Below are 20,524 nucleotides of genomic sequence, written 5' to 3'. Positions count from 1 at the left end.
TGTCGATTTCAGTACTTTGAAAAGACTCAGAAGTTTTCGGTACTTAGAAAATTTCTGACGATTTCGGCACTTAGAAAAATTCCGACGATTTCGGTACTTAGAAAATTCTGACGATTTCGGAACTTGGAAAAATTCTGACGATATCGGAACTTGGAAAAATTCTGACGATTTCGGTACTTAGAAAAATTCTGACGATTTCGGTACTTAGAAAAATTCTGCCGATTTCGGTACTTAGAAAATTCTGACGATTTCGGTTTTTAGAAAAATTCTGGTGATTTCGGATCTTAGAAAATTTCTGACCTTTTCGGTACTTAGAAAATATTTGACGTTTTCGGTACTTAGAAAAATTCTGTCGATGTCGGTACTTAGAAAACATTCAGAAGTCTTCGGTACTTAGAAAATTTATGACGTTTTGGGTACTTAGAAAAATTCTTACGATTTTGATACTTATTAAACATTCAGAAGTTTTCGGTACTTAGAAAAATTCTGCCGATTTCAGTACTTAGAAAATTTCTGACCTTTTCGGTACTTAGAAAAATTCTGACGATTTCGGTACTTAGAAAACAATCAGAAGTTTTCGGTACTTAGATAATTTCTGATGACGTTTTCGTTACTTAGAAAAATTCTGAAGATTTCGGTACTTAGAAAAATTCTGTTGATTTCGGTACTTAGAAAATTTCTGTCGTTTTCGGTACTTAGAAAAATTCTGTCGATGTCGGTACTTAGAAAACATTCAGAAGTCTTCGGTACTTAGAAAATTTATGACGTTTTGGGTACTTAGAAAAATTCTTACGATTTCGATACTTATTAAACATTCAGAAGTTTTCGGTACTTAGAAAAATTCTGCCGATTTCAGTACTTAGAAAATTTCTGACCTTTTCGGTACTTAGAAAAATTCTGACGATTTCGGTACTTAGAAAACAATCAGAAGTTTTCGGTACTTAGATAATTTCTGATGACGTTTTCGTTACTTAGAAAAATTCTGAAGATTTCGGTACTTAGAAAAATTCTGTTGATTTCGGTACTTATTAAACATTCAGAAGTTTTCGGTACTTAGAAAAATTCTGCCGATTTCGGTACTTAGGAAAATTCTGACTATTTCGGTACTTGGAAAATTTCTGACCTTTTCGGTACTTGGAAAATTTCTGACCTTTTCGGTACTTAGAAAAATTCTGACGATTTCGGTACTTAGAAAATAATCAGAAGTTTTCGGTACTTAGATAATTTCTGACGTTTTCATTACTTTGAAAAATTCTGAAGATTTCGGTACTTATACCAAATTCTGTTGATTTCGGTACTTAGAAAATTTCTATCGGTTTCGGTACTTAGAAAAATTCCGACGATTTCGGTACTTAGAAAAATTCTGAAAATTTCGGTACTTAGAAAAATTCTGTCGAATTCGGTACTTAGAAAAATTCTGATGATTTCGGTACTTTGAAAAATTCTGAAGATTTCGGTACTTTGAAAAATTCTGCCGATTTCGGTACTTAGAAAATTCTGACGATTTCGGTACTTTGAAAAATTCTGCCTTTTTCGGTACTTTGAAAAATTCTAACGATTTCGGTACTTAGAAAATTTCTGACGATTTCGGTACTTTGAAAAGACTCAGAAGTTTTCGCTACTTAGTAAATTTCTGACGTTCTGCCTTTTTCGGTACTTTGAAAAGACTCAGAAGTTTTCGGTACTTAGAAAATTTCTGACGTTTTCGGTACTTAGAAAAATTCTGACGATTTCGGTACTTAGAAAAATTCTGCCGATTTCGGTACTTAGAACAATTCTGTTGATTTCGGTACTAAAATTTCTGCCTTTTTCGGTACTTTGAAAAGACTCGAAAGTTTTCCGTACTTAGAAAAATTCTGACGATTTCGGTACTTAGAAAAATTCTGACGATTTCGGTACTTAGAAAAATTCCGACGATTTCGGTACTTAGAAAAATTCTGACGATTTCGGTACTTAGAAAAATTCTGTTGATTTCGGTACTTAGAAAAATTCTGTCGATTTCGGTACTTAGAAAAATTCTGTTGATTTCGGTACTTAGAAAATTTCTGCCTTTTTCGGTACTTTGAAAATTTCAGACGTTTTCGGTACTTAGAAAATTTCCGATGATCTCGGTACTTAGAAAATCTCTGCCTTTTTCGGTACTTAGAAAAATTCTTACGATTTCGATACTTATTAAACATTCAGAAGTTTTCGGTACTTAGAAAAATTCTGCCGATTTCGGTACTTAGAAAAATTCTGTTGATTTCAGTACTTTGACAAATACTGTCGATTTCGGTACTTAGAAAAATTCTGTTGATTTCGGTACTTAGAAAATTTCTGCCTTTTTCGGAACTTTGAAAAGACTCGGAAGTTTTCGGTACTTAAAAAATCTCTGACTTTTTCGGTACTTAGAAAAATTCTTACGATTTCGGTACTTAGAAAAATTCTGCCGATTTCGGTACTTAGAAAACATTCAGAAGTTTTCAATACTTAGAAAATTTCTGCCTTTTTCGGTACTTAGAAAATTTCTGACCTTTTCGGTACTTAGAAAATATCTGACGTTATCGGTACTTAGAAACTTTCTGCCTTTCTCGGTACTTAGAAAATTCTGACGATTTCGGTACTTAGGAAAATTCTGATGATTTCGGATCTTAGAAAATTTCTGACCTTTTCGGTCCTTAGAAAATTTCTGACGTTTTCGGTACTTAGAAAACATTCAGATGTTTTCGGTACTTAGAAAATTTCTGCCTTTTTCGGTACTTAGAGAATTTCTGACCTTTTCGGTACTTAGAAAATATCTGACGTTTTCGGTACTTAGAAATATTCTGTCGATTTCGGTACTTAGAAAACATTCAGAAGTCTTCGGTACTTAGAAAAATTCTTACGATTTCGATACTTATTAAACATTCAGAAGTTTCCGGTACTTAGAAAAATTCTGCCGATTTCGGTACTTAGAAAAATTCTGTTGATTTCGGTACTTAGAAAAGATCTGTCGATTTTGGTACTTAGAAAAATTCTGTTGATTTCGGTACTTAGAAAATTTCTTCCTTTTTCGGTACTTTGAAAAGACTCGGAAGTTTTCGGTACTTAGAAAATCTCTGACTTTTTCGGTACTTAGAAAAATTCTTACGATTTCGATACTTATTAAACATTCAGAAGTTTTCGGTACTTAGAAAATTCTGCCGATTTCGGTACTTAGGAAAATTCTGACTATTTCGGTACTTGGAAAATTTCTGACCTTTTCGGTACTTGGAAAATTTCTGACCTTTTCGGTACTTAGAAAAATTCTGACGATTTCGGTACTTAGATAATTTCTGACGTTTTCATTAATTTGAAAAATTCTGAAGATTTCGGTACTTATACCAAATTCTGTTGATTTCGGTACTTAGAAAATTTCTATCGGTTTCGGTACTTAGAAAAATTCCGACGATTTCGGTACTTAGAAAAATTCTGAAAATTTCGGTACTTAGAAAAATTCTGTCGAATTCGGTACTTAGAAAAATTCTGATGATTTCGGTACTTTGAAAAATTCTGAAGATTTCGGTACTTTGAAAAATTCTGCCGATTTCGGTACTTAGAAAATTCTGACGATTTCGGTACTTTGAAAAATTCTGCCTTTTTCGGTACTTTGAAAAATTCTAACGATTTCGGTACTTAGAAAATTTCTGACGATTTCGGATCTTAGAAAATTTCTGACCTTTTCGGTACTTAGAAAATTTCTGACGTTTTCGGTACTTAGAAAAATTCTGTCGATTTCGGTACTTAGAAAACATTTAGAAGTTTTCGGTACTTAGAAAATTTCTGTCTTTTTAAGTACTTAGAAAACATTCAGAAGTTTTCGGTACTTAGAAAAATTCTGTCGAATACGGTACTTAGAAAAATTCTGTTGATTTCGGTACTTAGAAAATTTCTGCCTTTTTCGGTACTTTGAAAATTTCAGACGTTTTCGGTACTTAGAAAATTTCCGATGTTCTCGGTACTTAAAAAATTACTGCCTTTTTCGGTACTTTGAAAAGACTCAGAAGTTTTCGGTACTTAGAAAATTTCTGACGTTTTCGGTACTTAGAAAAATTCTTACGATTTCGATACTTATTAAACATTCAGAAGTTTTCGGTACTTAGAAAAATTCAGACGATTTCGGTGCTTAGAAAATTTCTGTCTTTTTCGGTAATTAGAAAACATTCAGAAGTTTTCGGAACTTAGAAAAATTCTGTCGATTTCGGTACTTAGAAAAATTCTGTTGATTTTGGTACTTAGAAAAATTCTGTCGATTTCAGTACTTTGAAAAGACTCAGAAGTTTTCGGTACTTAGAAAATTTCTGACGATTTCGGCACTTAGAAAAATTCCGACGATTTCGGTACTTAGAAAATTCTGACGATTTCGGAACTTGGAAAAATTCTGACGATTTCGGAACTTGGAAAAATTCTGACGATTTCGGTACTTAGAAAAATTCTGACGATTTCAGTACTTAGAAAAATTCTGCCGATTTCGGTACTTAGAAAATTCTGACGATTTCGGTTTTTAGAAAAATTCTGGTGATTTCGGATCTTAGAAAATTTCTGACCTTTTCGGTACTTAGAAAATATTTGACGTTTTCGGTACTTAGAAAAATTCTGTCGATGTCGGTACTTAGAAAATATTCAGAAGTCTTCGGTACTTAGAAAATTTATGACGTTTTGGGTACTTAGAAAAATTCTTACGATTTCGATACTTATTAAACATTCAGAAGTTTTCGGTACTTAGAAAAATTCTGCCGATTTCAGTACTTAGAAAATTTCTGACCTTTTCGGTACTTAGAAAAATTCTGACGATTTCGGTACTTAGAAAACAATCAGAAGTTTTCGGTACTTAGATAATTTCTGATGACGTTTTCGTTACTTAGAAAAATTCTGAAGATTTCGGTACTTAGAAAAATTCTGTTGATTTCGGTACTTAGAAAATTTCTGTCGTTTTCGGTACTTAGAAAAATTCTGTCGATTTCGGTACTTAGAAAAATTCTGTTGATTTCGGTACTTAGAAAATTTCTGCCTTTTTCGGTACTTTGAAAAGACTCAGAAGTTTTCGCTACTTAGTAAATTTCTGTCGTTTTCGGTACTTAGAAAAATTCTGTCGATTTCGGTACTTAGAAAAATTCTGTTGATTTCGGTACTTAGAAAATTTCTGCCTTTTTCGGTACTTTGAAAAGACTCAGAAGTTTTCGCTACTTAGTAAATTTCTGACGTTCTGCCTTTTTCGGTACTTTGAAAAGACTCAGAAGTTTTCGGTACTTAGAAAATTTCTGACGTTTTCGGTACTTAGAAAAATTCTGATGATTTCGGTATTTAGAAAAATTCTGCCGATTTCGGTACTTAGAACAATTCTGTTGATTTCGGTACTTAGAAAATTTCTGCCTTTTTCGGTACTTTGAAAAGACTCGAAAGTTTTCCGTACTTAGAAAAATTCTGACGATTTCGGTACTTAGAAAAATTCTGACGATTTCGGTACTTAGAAAAATTCCGACGATTTCGGTACTTAGAAAAATTCTGACGATTTCGGTACTTAGAAAAATTCTGTTGATTTCGGTACTTAGAAAAATTCTGTCGATTTCGGTACTTAGAAAAATTCTGTTGATTTCGGTACTTAGAAAATTTCTGCCTTTTTCGGTACTTTGAAAATTTCAGACGTTTTCGGTACTTAGAAAATTTCCGATGATCTCGGTACTTAGAAAATCTCTGCCTTTTTCGGTACTTAGAAAAATTCTTACGATTTCGATACTTATTAAACATTCAGAAGTTTTCGGTACTTAGAAAAATTCTGCCGATTTCGGTACTTAGAAAAATTCTGTTGATTTCAGTACTTTGACAAATACTGTCGATTTCGGTACTTAGAAAAATTCTGTTGATTTCGGTACTTAGAAAATTTCTGCCTTTTTCGGTACTTTGAAAAGACTCGGAAGTTTTCGGTACTTAAAAAATCTCTGACTTTTTCGGTACTTAGAAAACATTTAGAAGTTTTCGGTACTTAGAAAAATTCTGACGATTTCGGTACTTAGAAAATTCTGTCGATTTCGGTACTTAGAAAAATTCTGTTGATTTCGGTACTTAGAAAATTTCTGCCTTTTTCGGTATTTTGAAAATTTCAGACGTTTTCGGTACTTAGAAAATTTCCGATGTTCTCGGTACTTAGAAAATTTCTGCCTTTTTCGGTACTTTGAAAAGACTCAGAAGTTTTCGGTACTTAGAAAATTTCTGACGTTTTCGGTACTTAGAAAAATTCTTACGATTTCGATACTTATTAAACATTCAGAAGTTTCCGGTACTTAGAAAAATTCAGACGATTTCGGTGCTTAGAAAATTTCTGTCTTTTTCGGTAATTAGAAAACATTCAGAAGTTTTCGGAACTTAGAAAAATTCTGTCGATTTCGGTACTTAGAAAAATTCTGTTGATTTTGGTACTTAGAAAAATTCTGTCGATTTCAGTACTTTGAAAAGACTCAGAAGTTTTCGGTACTTAGAAAATTTCTGACGATTTCGGCACTTAGAAAAATTCCGACGATTTCGGTACTTAGAAAATTCTGACGATTTCGGAACTTGGAAAAATTCTGACGATTTCGGAACTTGGAAAAATTCTGACGATTTCGGTACTTAGAAAAATTCTGACGATTTCGGTACTTAGAAAAATTCCGACGATTTCGGTACTAGAAAAATTCTGATTTATTTCGGTACTTAGAAAAATTCTGACGATTCGGTACTTAGAAAAATTCTGCCGATTTCGGTACTTAGAAAATTCTGACGATTTCGGTTTTTAGAAAAATTCTGGTGATTTCGGATCTTAGAAAATTTCTGACCTTTTCGGTACTTAGAAAATATATGACGTTTTCGGTACTTAGAAAAATTCTGTCGATGTCGGTACTTAGAAAACATTCAGAAGTCTTCGGTACTTAGAAAATTTATGACGTTTTCGGTACTTAGAAAAATTCTTACGATTTTCATACTTATTAAACATTCAGAAGTTTTCGGTACTTAGAAAAATTCTGCCGATTTCAGTACTTAGAAAATTTCTGACCTTTTCGGTACTTAGAAAAATTCTGACGATTTCGGTACTTAGAAAACAATCAGAAGTTTTCGGTACTTAGATAATTTCTGATGACGTTTTCGTTACTTAGAAAAATTCTGAAGATTTCGGTACTTAGAAAAATTCTGTTGATTTCGGTACTTAGAAAATTTCTGCCTTTTTAGGTACTTTGAAAAGACTCAGAAGTTTTCGCTACTTAGTAAATTTCTGACGTTCTGCCTTTTTCGGTACTTTGAAAAGACTCAGAAGTTTTCGGTACTTAGAAAATATCTGACGTTTTCGGTACTTAGAAAAATTCTGATGATTTCGGTACTTAGAAAAATTCTGCCGATTTCGGTACTTAGAACAATTCTGTTGATTTCGGTACTTAGAAAATTTCTGCCTTTTCCGGTACTTTGAAAAGACTCAGAAGTTTTCGCTACTTAGTAAATTTCTGACGTTCTGCCTTTTTCGGTACTTTGAAAAGACTCAGAAGTTTTCGGTGCTTAGAAAATTTCTGACGATTTCGGTACTTAGAAAAATTCTGACGATTTCGGTACTTAGAAAATTCTGTCGATTTCGGTACTTAGAAAAATTCTGTTGATTTCGGTACTTAGAAAATTTCTGCCTTTTTCGGTACTTTGAAAATTTCAGACGTTTTCGGTACTTAGAAAATTTCCGATGTTCTCGGTACTTAGAAAATTTCTGCCTTTTTCGGTACTTTGAAAAGACTCAGAAGTTTTCGGTACTTAGAAAATTTCTGACGTTTTCGGTACTTAGAAAAATTCTTACGATTTCGATACTTATTAAACATTCAGAAGTTTTCGGTACTTAGAAAAATTCAGACGATTTCGGTGCTTAGAAAATTTCTGTCTTTTTCAGTAATTAGAAAACATTCAGAAGTTTTCGGAACTTAGAAAAATTCTGTCGATTTCGGTACTTAGAAAAATTCTGTTGATTTTGGTACTTAGAAAAATTCTGTCGATTTCAGTACTTTGAAAAGACTCAGAAGTTTTCGGTACTTAGAAAATTTCTGACGATTTCGGCACTTAGAAAAATTCCGACGATTTCGGTACTTAGAAAATTCTGACGATTTCGGAACTTGGAAAAATTCTGACGATTTCGGAACTTGGAAAAATTCTGACGATTTCGGTACTTAGAAAAATTCTGACGATTTCGGTACTTAGAAAAATTCCGACGATTTCGGTACTAGAAAAATTCTGATTTATTTCGGTACTTAGAAAAATTCTGACGATTCGGTACTTAGAAAAATTCTGCCGATTTCGGTACTTAGAAAATTCTGACGATTTCGGTTTTTAGAAAAATTCTGGTGATTTCGGATCTTAGAAAATTTCTGACCTTTTCGGTACTTAGAAAATATATGACGTTTTCGGTACTTAGAAAAATTCTGTCGATGTCGGTACTTAGAAAACATTCAGAAGTCTTCGGTACTTAGAAAATTTATGACGTTTTCGGTACTTAGAAAAATTCTTACGATTTTCATACTTATTAAACATTCAGAAGTTTTCGGTACTTAGAAAAATTCTGCCGATTTCAGTACTTAGAAAATTTCTGACCTTTTCGGTACTTAGAAAAATTCTGACGATTTCGGTACTTAGAAAACAATCAGAAGTTTTCGGTACTTAGATAATTTCTGATGACGTTTTCGTTACTTAGAAAAATTCTGAAGATTTCGGTACTTAGAAAAATTCTGTTGATTTCGGTACTTAGAAAATTTCTGCCTTTTTAGGTACTTTGAAAAGACTCAGAAGTTTTCGCTACTTAGTAAATTTCTGACGTTCTGCCTTTTTCGGTACTTTGAAAAGACTCAGAAGTTTTCGGTACTTAGAAAATATCTGACGTTTTCGGTACTTAGAAAAATTCTGATGATTTCGGTACTTAGAAAAATTCTGCCGATTTCGGTACTTAGAACAATTCTGTTGATTTCGGTACTTAGAAAATTTCTGCCTTTTCCGGTACTTTGAAAAGACTCAGAAGTTTTCGCTACTTAGTAAATTTCTGACGTTCTGCCTTTTTCGGTACTTTGAAAAGACTCAGAAGTTTTCGGTGCTTAGAAAATTTCTGACGATTTCGGTACTTAGAAAAATTCTGACGATTTCGGTACTTAGAAAATTCTGTCGATTTCGGTACTTAGAAAAATTCTGTTGATTTCGGTACTTAGAAAATTTCTGCCTTTTTCGGTACTTTGAAAATTTCAGACGTTTTCGGTACTTAGAAAATTTCCGATGTTCTCGGTACTTAGAAAATTTCTACCTTTTTCGGTACTTTGAAAAGACTCAGAAGTTTTCGGTACTTAGAAAAGTTCTGACGTTTTCGGTACTTAGAAAAATTCTTACGATTTCGATACTTATTAAACATTCAGAAGTTTTCGGTACTTAGAAAAATTCAGACGATTTCGGTGCTTAGAAAATTTCTGTCTTTTTCAGTAATTAGAAAACATTCAGAAGTTTTCGGAACTTAGAAAAATTCTGTCGATTTCGGTACTTAGAAAAATTCTGTTGATTTTGGTACTTAGAAAAATTCTGTCGATTTCACTACTTTGAAAAGACTCAGAAGTTTTCGGTACTTAGAAAATTTCTGACGATTTCGGCACTTAGAAAAATTCCGAAGATTTCGGTACTTAGAAAATTCTGACGATTTCGGAACTTGGAAAAATTCTGACGATTTCGGAACTTGGAAAAATTCTGACGATTTCGGTACTTAGAAAATTTCTGCCTTTTTCGGTACTTTGAAAATTTCAGACGTTTTCGGTACTTAGAAAATTTCCGATGTTCTCGGTACTTAGAAAATTTCTGCCTTTTTCGGTACTTTGAAAAGACTCAGAAGTTTTCGGTACTTAGAAAATTTCTGACGTTTTCGGTACTTAGAAAAATTCTTACGATTTCGATACTTATTAAACATTCAGAAGTTTTCGGTACTTAGAAAAATTCAGACGATTTCGGTGCTTAGAAAATTTCTGTCTTTTTCAGTAATTAGAAAACATTCAGAAGTTTTCGGAACTTAGAAAAATTCAGTCGATTTCGGTACTTAGAAAAATTCTGTTGATTTTGGTACTTAGAAAAATTCTGTCGATTTCAGTACTTTGAAAAGACTCAGAAGTTTTCGGTACTTAGAAAATTTCTGACGATTTCGGCACTTAGAAAAATTCCGAAGATTTCGGTACTTAGAAAATTCTGACGATTTCGGAACTTGGAAAAATTCTGACGATTTCGGAACTTGGAAAAATTTCAGTACTTTGAAAAGACTCAGAAGTTTTCGGTACTTAGAAAATTTCTGACGATTTCGGCACTTAGAAAAATTCCGAAGATTTCGGTACTTAGAAAATTCTGACGATTTCGGAACTTGGAAAAATTCTGACGATTTCGGAACTTGGAAAAATTCTGACGATTTCGGTACTTAGAAAAATTCTGACGATTTCGGTACTTAGAAAAATTCCGACGATTTCGGTACTAGAAAAATTCTGATGATTTCGGTACTTAGAAAAATTCTGACGATTCGGTACTTAGAAAAATTCTGCCGATTTCGGTACTTAGAAAATTCTGACGATTTCGGTTTTTAGAAAAATTCTGGTGATTTCGGATCTTAGAAAATTTCTGACCTTTTCGGTACTTAGAAAATATATGACGTTTTCGGTACTTAGAAAAATTCTGTCGATGTCGGTACTTAGAAAACACTCAGAAGTCTTCGGTACTTAGAAAATTTATGACGTTTTCGGTACTTAGAAAAATTCTTACGATTTTGATACTTATTAAACATTCAGAAGTTTTCGGTACTTAGAAAAATTCTGCCGATTTCAGTACTTAGAAAATTTCTGACCTTTTCGGTACTTAGAAAAATTCTGACGATTTCGGTACTTAGAAAACAATCAGAAGTTTTCGGTACTTAGATAATTTCTGATGACGTTTTCGTTACTTAGAAAAATTCTGAAGATTTCGGTACTTAGAACAATTCTGTTGATTTCGGTACTTAGAAAATTTCTGCCTTTTCCGGTACTTTGAAAAGACTCAGAAGTTTTCGCTACTTAGTAAATTTCTGACGTTCTGCCTTTTTCGGTACTTTGAAAAGACTCAGAAGTTTTCGGTGCTTAGAAAATTTCTGACGATTTCGGTACTTAGAAAAATTCTGACGATTTCGGTACTTAGAAAATTCTGTCGATTTCGGTACTTAGAAAAATTCTGTTGATTTCGGTACTTAGAAAATTTCTGCCTTTTTCGGTACTTTGAAAATTTCAGACGTTTTCGGTACTTAGAAAATTTCCGATGTTCTCGGTACTTAGAAAATTTCTGCCTTTTTCGGTACTTTGAAAAGACTCAGAAGTTTTCGGTACTTAGAAAAGTTCTGACGTTTTCGGTACTTAGAAAAATTCTTACGATTTCGATACTTATTAAACATTCAGAAGTTTTCGGTACTTAGAAAAATTCAGACGATTTCGGTGCTTAGAAAATTTCTTTCTTTTTCAGTAATTAGAAAACATTCAGAAGTTTTCGGAACTTAGAAAAATTCTGTCGATTTCGGTACTTAGAAAAATTCTGTTGATTTTGGTACTAGAAAAATTCTGATGATTTCGGTACTTAGAAAAATTCTGACGATTCGGTACTTAGAAAAATTCTGCCGATTTCGGTACTTAGAAAATTCTGACGATTTCGGTTTTTAGAAAAATTTTGGTGATTTCGGATCTTAGAAAATTTCTGACCTTTTCGGTACTTAGAAAATATATGACGTTTTCGGTACTTAGAAAAATTCTGTCGATGTCGGTACTTAGAAAACACTCAGAAGTCTTCGGTACTTAGAAAATTTATGACGTTTTCGGTACTTAGAAAAATTCTTACGATTTTGATACTTATTAAACATTCAGAAGTTTTCGGTACTTAGAAAAATTCTGCCGATTTCAGTACTTAGAAAATTTCTGACCTTTTCGGTACTTAGAAAAATTCTGACGATTTCGGTACTTACAGTCACTCGAAAAAATAGCTGAGCACCGTGACCCTTGCAAAATAAAATTGGAAACGCAAAACGACACAATAAATAGTCTCAAGCCTCGATTCTCACTGCTCTTTTGTCGTGACACCATGATTGGAAACGTTCTCACTGCCCTCTCGTGAAGCAGTCCATTGTGTATGTGAAATGGGTGACCCCCCAGAAAGCCCTGTCCAATGCATTTCCAAGGGGTCTGCACCCAAACGCCCAATGTTGGCGTTGTGTGTATTTTAAAAAAATGGGACGAGTCCCCAATGAGGGGGACTCGTCCCATTTTTTTAAAAAAAAATGGCTTTTGACACAGAGTTAGATTTCGTGTCGGCAAAGGGGACATGTCCTGTGTGGACGCGTGCGCAACCAATTGTCCAGACACTGTGCGTGAAACACGTGCTGGCAACGAGTTGGATGAGGCATTTCCAACATTTCCTCCAAACAAATCGGGCAAGGCTCGGGTGGGGCGTAATACCAGCTTTCAAAAGGTAACGAGAACAGACAATTTCGAATTTCGCTGGCTAAGCGAATCCGCAAATCGTCTGTCAAGTTGTAACCTTTCCTAAACCAGTCACACACAATATTCGACAACCATCTCATGCCGAAGCTATCAAAGCTCCGGTAAGCTGGGCTCAAGTGACTGACATTATTCTCGAAACGCAACTCTCGATCGAGAAATTGCTTAAAAGCACCCCTCACCTGCCTCACATCGGAATAGCCTTCCGGGTCGAGGAATCGAAGCACTGGATGCGCCTCGTCCCCCAATTCCACGACCTCTGGCTCTCCCATCAACAACACCTCCCGAGGAAAAGCATAGCATGGAAACACCTCATCGGGGGATTTGAGAACGAGATTTCTTACAATAAAAAGATTTGCCATTTTGAATCGACTCTATGTCAAAAAATATAACGGCTCCTCGGCGTGCAAGCCCTTTTTATAGACACACAGAGGGCGCTCCAGTCGTCCTGAAATGTTTTAGAAAATGCCACGTGACCTGAAAAGAATCACACGATGCATTTCCAGAAAGTCATGCGATGAGATTCACCTCACCGGATGCACTTTCAAGAAATCGAGCGACACATCGCATCCGCCAGATGCACTTTTAGAATGTCACAGGATGCGTTTCCAGGAAGTCGAGCGACACATTACATCCGCCAGATGCACTTTTAGAATATCACCGGATGTAATTCCAAGAAGTCGAGCGACAAAACACTTTCGCCAGATGCACTTTTAGAATATCACCGGATGTAATTCCAAGAAGTCGAGGGACAAAACACTTTCATCAGATGCACTTTTAGGATATCACGTGACAGGACATGGGAATTGTGATTGAAAGGTCAATGACCCAAGGCCATTAGAGTGTTTGGATGATGCATGGAGAGATTGTCTCGAGACTCGAGGCTCGGGGCTCAGCTGAAAAAAATTTTTTAAACCGGAAGTGGGCGTGGCCAAATGACAACTCAAAACTTGCATTTCGAAAATTTCAAATTTTGTCTCGACCCAAATTTTGCTGGACCCAAATCTGTGGCCGAGTGAAAAAAAATTTTCATAAACCGGAAGTGGTGAAAAGATAAGTGTCTCAAGGCAAGGGTTTTCCAAAAAATGTCACGCGATTCCAAAGCCCATTTTCACCAAAAACCCGCATCCCAATACACGTCAAACCTATCCATTGGCATGTGACGCATCCAAAGCAACGCGTCCATTGGTCTACAGTCCAATCCATCCATTGGCATGTGACGCTCGATGGCCATCCCATTCAGTCTCGAGAAAATTTTTGCTGGACCCAAATCTGCGACCGAGTGAAAAAAAAAAAAAAAAAAAAAAAAAAAAAAAAAAAAAAAAAAAAAAAAAATTAACCGGAAGTGGGCGTGGCCAACAACTCAAAACTTGCATTTCGAAAATTTGAAATTTGTCTCGACCCAAATTTTGCTGGACCCAAGTCTGTGGCCTCGAGAAAATTTTTGCTCAACCCAAAATCTCCGGACGAGTGAAAAAAATTTTTTTTCAATTTTGTAGTTATAAAAAATATTCTAATTTTTAATTGAATAAAAAAATTCTTATTTGTAATTAAAAAATGCTCATACAGCTCTTCTACCTAAGTACAAAGTGATTTGCAAAGTGAAAAATTTTCATTTTCTTATAATACACACCTTTAAAAACCCACAAAGCGTCGTTTTAAACGATGAAATATAATAGATGGGAAAAAATCCAACCCTGCTCCAGGATGTCAGATCCAGGTGCCATGGATTTCAGAACCCCCCTTCCATGGATGACCCTGCACCTGTCCAGTGTCTCAAAAAAAAAAAAAAAAAAAAAAAAAAAAAAAAAAAAAAAAAAAAAAAAAAAAAAATAATATTTTTTTTTTTTTTTTTTTTTTTTTTTTTTTTTTTTTTTTTTTTTTTTTTTTTTTTTTTTTTGAATTGTGGTATATCTAAGAGAGCGTCTTGATAATTTTCCATTCGAGTGAAAGCGTTTCAGCAGATTCCATTGCTCCATCACTGAGAAGCATTTGACTATTCTGATTCGTATTGGGTACATTTTGGACACCTCGTCAACATGAAATTGAATTCAGATTTGAGATTGAAATTGTACTGGGGGTACCGATATTGGGACAAGCAAATCATCACCTGTCCACATTGCGTAAAAAAGGTTAAAAAGTTGTTATTTAAAGAGTATCGGGAGACTCATTGCCGTTCCGAACATGGTTTAAATGAAGAAACTGAATGCATTCTTTGCGGAGCATATCCATTTTCAAATTCGACTGAAGACGACAATCACAGAAAAGAATGCTTTGAATCGTTCAAAAGGAGGAATAGAAAACGACAAAAAAAACGCTTCATCCACTCTGACAACGCCACTGCTGGAACCAGTGCTGCATCTGCAATCAATTCTGCCACTCCCGATTTATGTGAATGTAAATCTTTTGACCCTTCATTATTACGTCGTAGACTTAAACATAGAGTCCTCGACACAGATTTACAAGAAGTTGGATTTTACGACAACTACCCCGGCGACTTTCGAGCATTGACCAACACGGGTTCCCTTTACCCGTTCAACGACGAAAGCAATTTGGGACGCGAGGCCGCGGCCCTGTTTCGAATGTATTTTTCCAAGGCGTGGACACTTTATCACGTGTTTATTCGATCCTACGCCTTTGCCAGTTTCAAACAAAAAATGTCCGTGTTTGACGAGGGTCAACTGGTGGTGTCGTCCTTTTGGTGCTTGTGCGATGGTTGCAAGATTGACATACGAAATACCATAAATCCTAATAAACTGCATCGCCACATGATTGTGGCTGTTCAAGATCGAGCTGCCTACCTGAAGGTTTGGAGGTCGATTAAACAATCTCGTGCCAACGAGCGCTATTGCAAAGGACATAAAAAAATTGTTTCGCCCATGCATTTGGCCAATGCCATTCATTACGTATCGAGCGAAAAATCCCAATGCTCCGGATCCAAGAAGCCGGGCGAGGGGCGACGCGGACATTTTTACATCAATCGCCCGTTACACGAGCATTCCGTCATGAACATGGCCAGTCTCTTCCGCCACGGTGTGATGACATGGCTAAAAGGAAAACTTCGCGATAAACTCGTACTGGATTGGAAGTGTGAAAAGTTTGGTTCAAATTACAAAACGTATCGCGTAAAAGTGTCTGAGATTATGACGCTTCCAAACTGTTGCATTCAATTGCGATGGGATTGGGCGCCTCATCCAGACGGAGATTACGGAGCGTATTGGTTCGAGAACGACGTAATGCGCGTCCAGCCCACGGGAGGTGAACCTACATTTTCGAATCACGAACAAGCCATGATGTTTCAGATTCAAAAGGGAAATTCCTTGCGCCAACGCATGGCAAATGCTTATTACACGTTGAGTCAACCACAAGCCCGTCAGATGAGTGTCGTGGAATACATGAGGGAGAAGCAAAGAGTGGAGATGGAACGAATCAATGCAGAAAACGTATCGGAAAGAAATGTATTGAAACGTCGGATTGACCAGCTGGAGACGGAAATTATAAGCTTGAAGAAGCAGAAACAAGACGAAATTGAAACACTTTTGCGAAAAATTGCCACTCAGGCTGAAGAAGTGGCAAATTTGAGAAGACAAGTCGCGTCAACAGTACACGTCACTGTCAATGTAGCTGCTGGTTCAACACCATCACCCTAGTACTACCAAAAAAAAAAAAAAAAAAAAAAAAAAAAAACAAAAAAAAAAAAAAAAAAAAAAAAAAAAAAAAAAAAAAAAAAAAAAAAAAAAAAAAATTTTTTTTTTTTTTTTTTTTTTTTTTTTTTTTTTTTTTTTTTTTTTTTTTTTTTTTTTTTTTTTTTGAGACACTGGACAGGTGCAGGGTCATCCATGGAAGGGGGGTTCTGAAATCCATGGCACCTGGATCTGACATCCTGGAGCAGGGTTGGATTTTTTCCATCTATTATATTTCATCGTTTAAAACGACGCTTTGTGGGTTTTTAAAGGTGTGTATTATAAGAAAATGAAAATTTTTCACTTTGCAAATCACTTTGTACTTAGGTAGAAGAGCTGTATGAGCATTTTTTAATTACAAATAAGAATTTTTTTATTCAATTAAAAATTAGAATATTTTTTATAACTACAAAATTGAAAAAAAATTTTTTTCACTCGTCCGGAGATTTTGGGTTGAGCAAAAATTTTCTCGAGGCCACAGACTTGGGTCCAGCAAAATTTGGGTCGAGACAAATTTCAAATTTTCGAAATGCAAGTTTTGAGTTGTTGGCCACGCCCACTTCCGGTTAATTTTTTTTTTTTTTTTTTTTTTTTTTTTTTTTTTTTTTTTTTTTTTTTTTTTTTCACTCGGTCGCAGATTTGGGTCCAGCAAAAATTTTCTCGAGACTGAATGGGATGGCCATCGAGCGTCACATGCCAATGGATGGATTGGACTGTAGACCAATGGACGCGTTGCTTTGGATGCGTCACATGCCAATGGATAGGTTTGACGTGTATTGGGATGCGGGTTTTTGGTGAAAATGGGCTTTGGAATCGCGTGACATTTTTTGGAAAACCCTTGCCTTGAGACACTTATCTTTTCACCACTTCCGGTTTATGAAAATTTTTTTTCACTCGGCCACAGATTTGGGTCCAGCAAAATTTGGGTCGAGACAAAATTTGAAATTTTCGAAATGCAAGTTTTGAGTTGTCATTTGGCCACGCCCACTTCCGGTTTAAAAAATTTTTTTCAGCTGAGCCCCGAGCCTCGAGTCTCGAGACAATCTCTCCATGCATCATCCAAACACTCTAATGGCCTTGGGTCATTGACCTTTCAATCACAATTCCCATGTCCTGTCACGTGATATCCTAAAAGTGCATCTGATGAAAGTGTTTTGTCCCTCGACTTCTTGGAATTACATCCGGTGATATTCTAAAAGTGCATCTGGCGAAAGTGTTTTGTCGCTCGACTTCTTGGAATTACATCCGGTGATATTCTAAAAGTGCATCTGGCGGATGTAATGTGTCGCTCGACTTCCTGGAAACGCATCCTGTGACATTCTAAAAGTGCATCTGGCGGATGCGATGTGTCGCTCGATTTCTTGAAAGTGCATCCGGTGAGGTGAATCTCATCGCATGACTTTCTGGAAATGCATCGTGTGATTCTTTTCAGGTCACGTGGCATTTTCTAAAACATTTCAGGACGACTGGAGCGCCCTCTGTGTGTCTATAAAAAGGGCTTGCACGCCGAGGAGCCGTTATATTTTTTGACATAGAGTCGATTCAAAATGGCAAATCTTTTTATTGTAAGAAATCTCGTTCTCAAATCCCCCGATGAGGTGTTTCCATGCTATGCTTTTCCTCGGGAGGTGTTGTTGATGGGAGAGCCAGAGGTCGTGGAATTGGGGGACGAGGCGCATCCAGTGCTTCGATTCCTCGACCCGGAAGGCTATTCCGATGTGAGGCAGGTGAGGGGTGCTTTTAAGCAATTTCTCGATCGAGAGTTGCGTTTCGAGAATAATGTCAGTCACTTGAGCCCAGCTTACTGGAGCTTTGATAGCTTCGGCATGAGATGGTTGTCGAATATTGTGTGTGACTGGTTTAGGAAAGGTTACAACTTGACAGACGATTTGCGGATTCGCTTAGCCAGCGAAATTCGAAATTGTCTGTTCTCGTTACCTTTTGAAAGCTGGTATTACGCCCCACCCGAGCCTTGCCCGATTTGTTTGGAGGAAATGTTGGAAATGCCTCATCCAACTCGTTGCCAGCACGTGTTTCACGCACAGTGTCTGGACAATTGGTTGCGCACGCGTCCACACAGGACATGTCCCCTTTGCCGACACGAAATCTAACTCTGTGTCAAAAGCCATTTTTTTTTAAAAAAATGGGACGAGTCCCCCTCATTGGGGACTCGTCCCATTTTTTTAAAATACACACAACGCCAACATTGGGCGTTTGGGTGCAGACCCCTTGGAAATGCATTGGACAGGGCTTTCTGGGGGGTCACCCATTTCACATACACAATGGACTGCTTCACGAGAGGGCAGTGAGAACGTTTCCAATCATGGTGTCACGACAAAAGAGCAGTGAGAATCGAGGCTTGAGACTATTTATTGTGTCGTTTTGCGTTTCCAATTTTATTTTGCAAGGGTCACGGTGCTCAGCTATTTTTTCGAGTGACTGCGTGTCGAGTAGGCGTAGAGCCGTGGAGAGCCGTCAAACCGAATCTGGAGTCTGGTTTGACGGCTCCCGCCATTGACGCCTTGTTAAAGACCTTTTTTCAGTGGACCCCCCTGTGACAGGAGGAGGCAGACACGTTTCCAATGCAACCTTTGGAAGTGGGTCATCGTAGAGTGAATCCCTGAGGGGTTCCTCCAGGTTATTCTAGGCAGACTCATCGATTGTTTGATACCTCACTCGATATATTTCGTTGGAAAGTCTTTGCGTAAAATCCAACTCTGCTCCATGGGGGGTCTCGTGGACCCAGGTGCTACCAAAATATTTTACTCGTCGAGACAAATTGTTTGATACCTCACATGATACCCTACATGATTTACTTTGCGAAAATGTTTTTCCAACTCTGCTCCATGGGGGGTCTCATGGACCCGGGTGCTACCAAAATATTTTTCTCGTCGAGACAAATTTTTTGATACCTCACATGATACCCTACATGATATACTTTACAAAAACGTTTTTCCAACTCTGCTCCATGGGGGGTCTGATGGACCCGGGTGCTACCAAAATATTTTACTCGTTGAGACGAATCTATAGATACCCCACACGATATGCTTTGCGAAAATTTTTTCCCAACTGTGCTCCATGGGGGGTCTCATGGACCTCAAAATATTTCTTTCGTCGAGACGAATCTATTGATACCCTACATGATACCCTACATGATATACTTTGCGAAACTGTTTTTTCCAACTCTGCTCCATGGGGGGTCTGATGGACCCGGGTGCTACCAAAATATTTTACTCGTCGAGACGAATCTATTGATACCCCACATGATATGCTTTGCGAAAATTTTTTCCCAACTGTGCTCCAGGGGGGGGTCTCATGGCCCTCAAAATATTTTTTTCGTCGAGACGAATCTATTGATACCCCACATGATATACTTTTCGAAAATTTTTTCCAACTCTTATCCATGGGGGGTCTGATGGACCCGGGTGCTACCAAAATTTTTTACTCGTCGAGACGAATCTATAGATACCCCACATGACATGCTTTGTGAAAATTTTTTCCCGAGTCTGATCCAGGGGGGGTCTCATGGCCCTCAAAATATTTCTTTCGTCGAGACGAATCTATTGATACCCTACATGATACCCTACATGATATACTTTGCGAAACTGTTTTTTCCAACTCTGATCCATGGGGGGTCTGATGGACCCGGGTGCTACCAAAATATTTTTCTCGTCGAGACGAATCTATTGATACCCCACATGACATGCTTTGTGAAAACTTTTTTCCCAACTGTGCTCCATGGGGGGTCTCATGGCCCTCAAAATATTTTTTTCGTCGAGACGAATCTATTGATACCCCACATGATATACTTTGAGAAAACTTTTTTCCAACTCTTATCCATGGGGGGTCTGATGGACCCGGGTGCTACCAAAATATTTTTCTCGTCGAGACGAATCTATTGATACCCCACATGATATACTTTGCTTGAATTTTTCAAATTGTACCATGGGGGGTCCATCCAACCCCGGGGGCTACCAAAATATTTTTCTCATCGAGACGAATCTATTGATACCCCACACGATATACTTTGCTTGAATTTTTCAAATTGTACCATGGGGGGTCCATCCGACCCCGGGGGCCACCAAAATTTTCAGCTCATCGAGACAAATCTATTGATACCCCACACGATATACTTTGCTTGAATTTTAAATAATGTCCCATGGGGGTCCGATGGACCCGGGAGCATTCAAATTATAGATTGACTATCAATCTCTTATATAATCTAAAGTCGCTTCTGATTGGTTCAAACTTTTCAAAATTGGGTTTAAAAGGAGCTCCTTCAGCGTTGGAAATCAGTCGCAGCCGCGACTCCACCTTGAGAAG

The sequence above is a fragment of the Parasteatoda tepidariorum genome, chromosome 2, assembly GCF_982258835.1.
Source record: "Parasteatoda tepidariorum strain Cologne lab strain chromosome 2, Ptep-v5.0, whole genome shotgun sequence".
NCBI classification, from domain to species: domain Eukaryota; kingdom Metazoa; phylum Arthropoda; class Arachnida; order Araneae; family Theridiidae; genus Parasteatoda; species Parasteatoda tepidariorum.
This window is presented reverse-complemented; position numbering follows the sequence as displayed.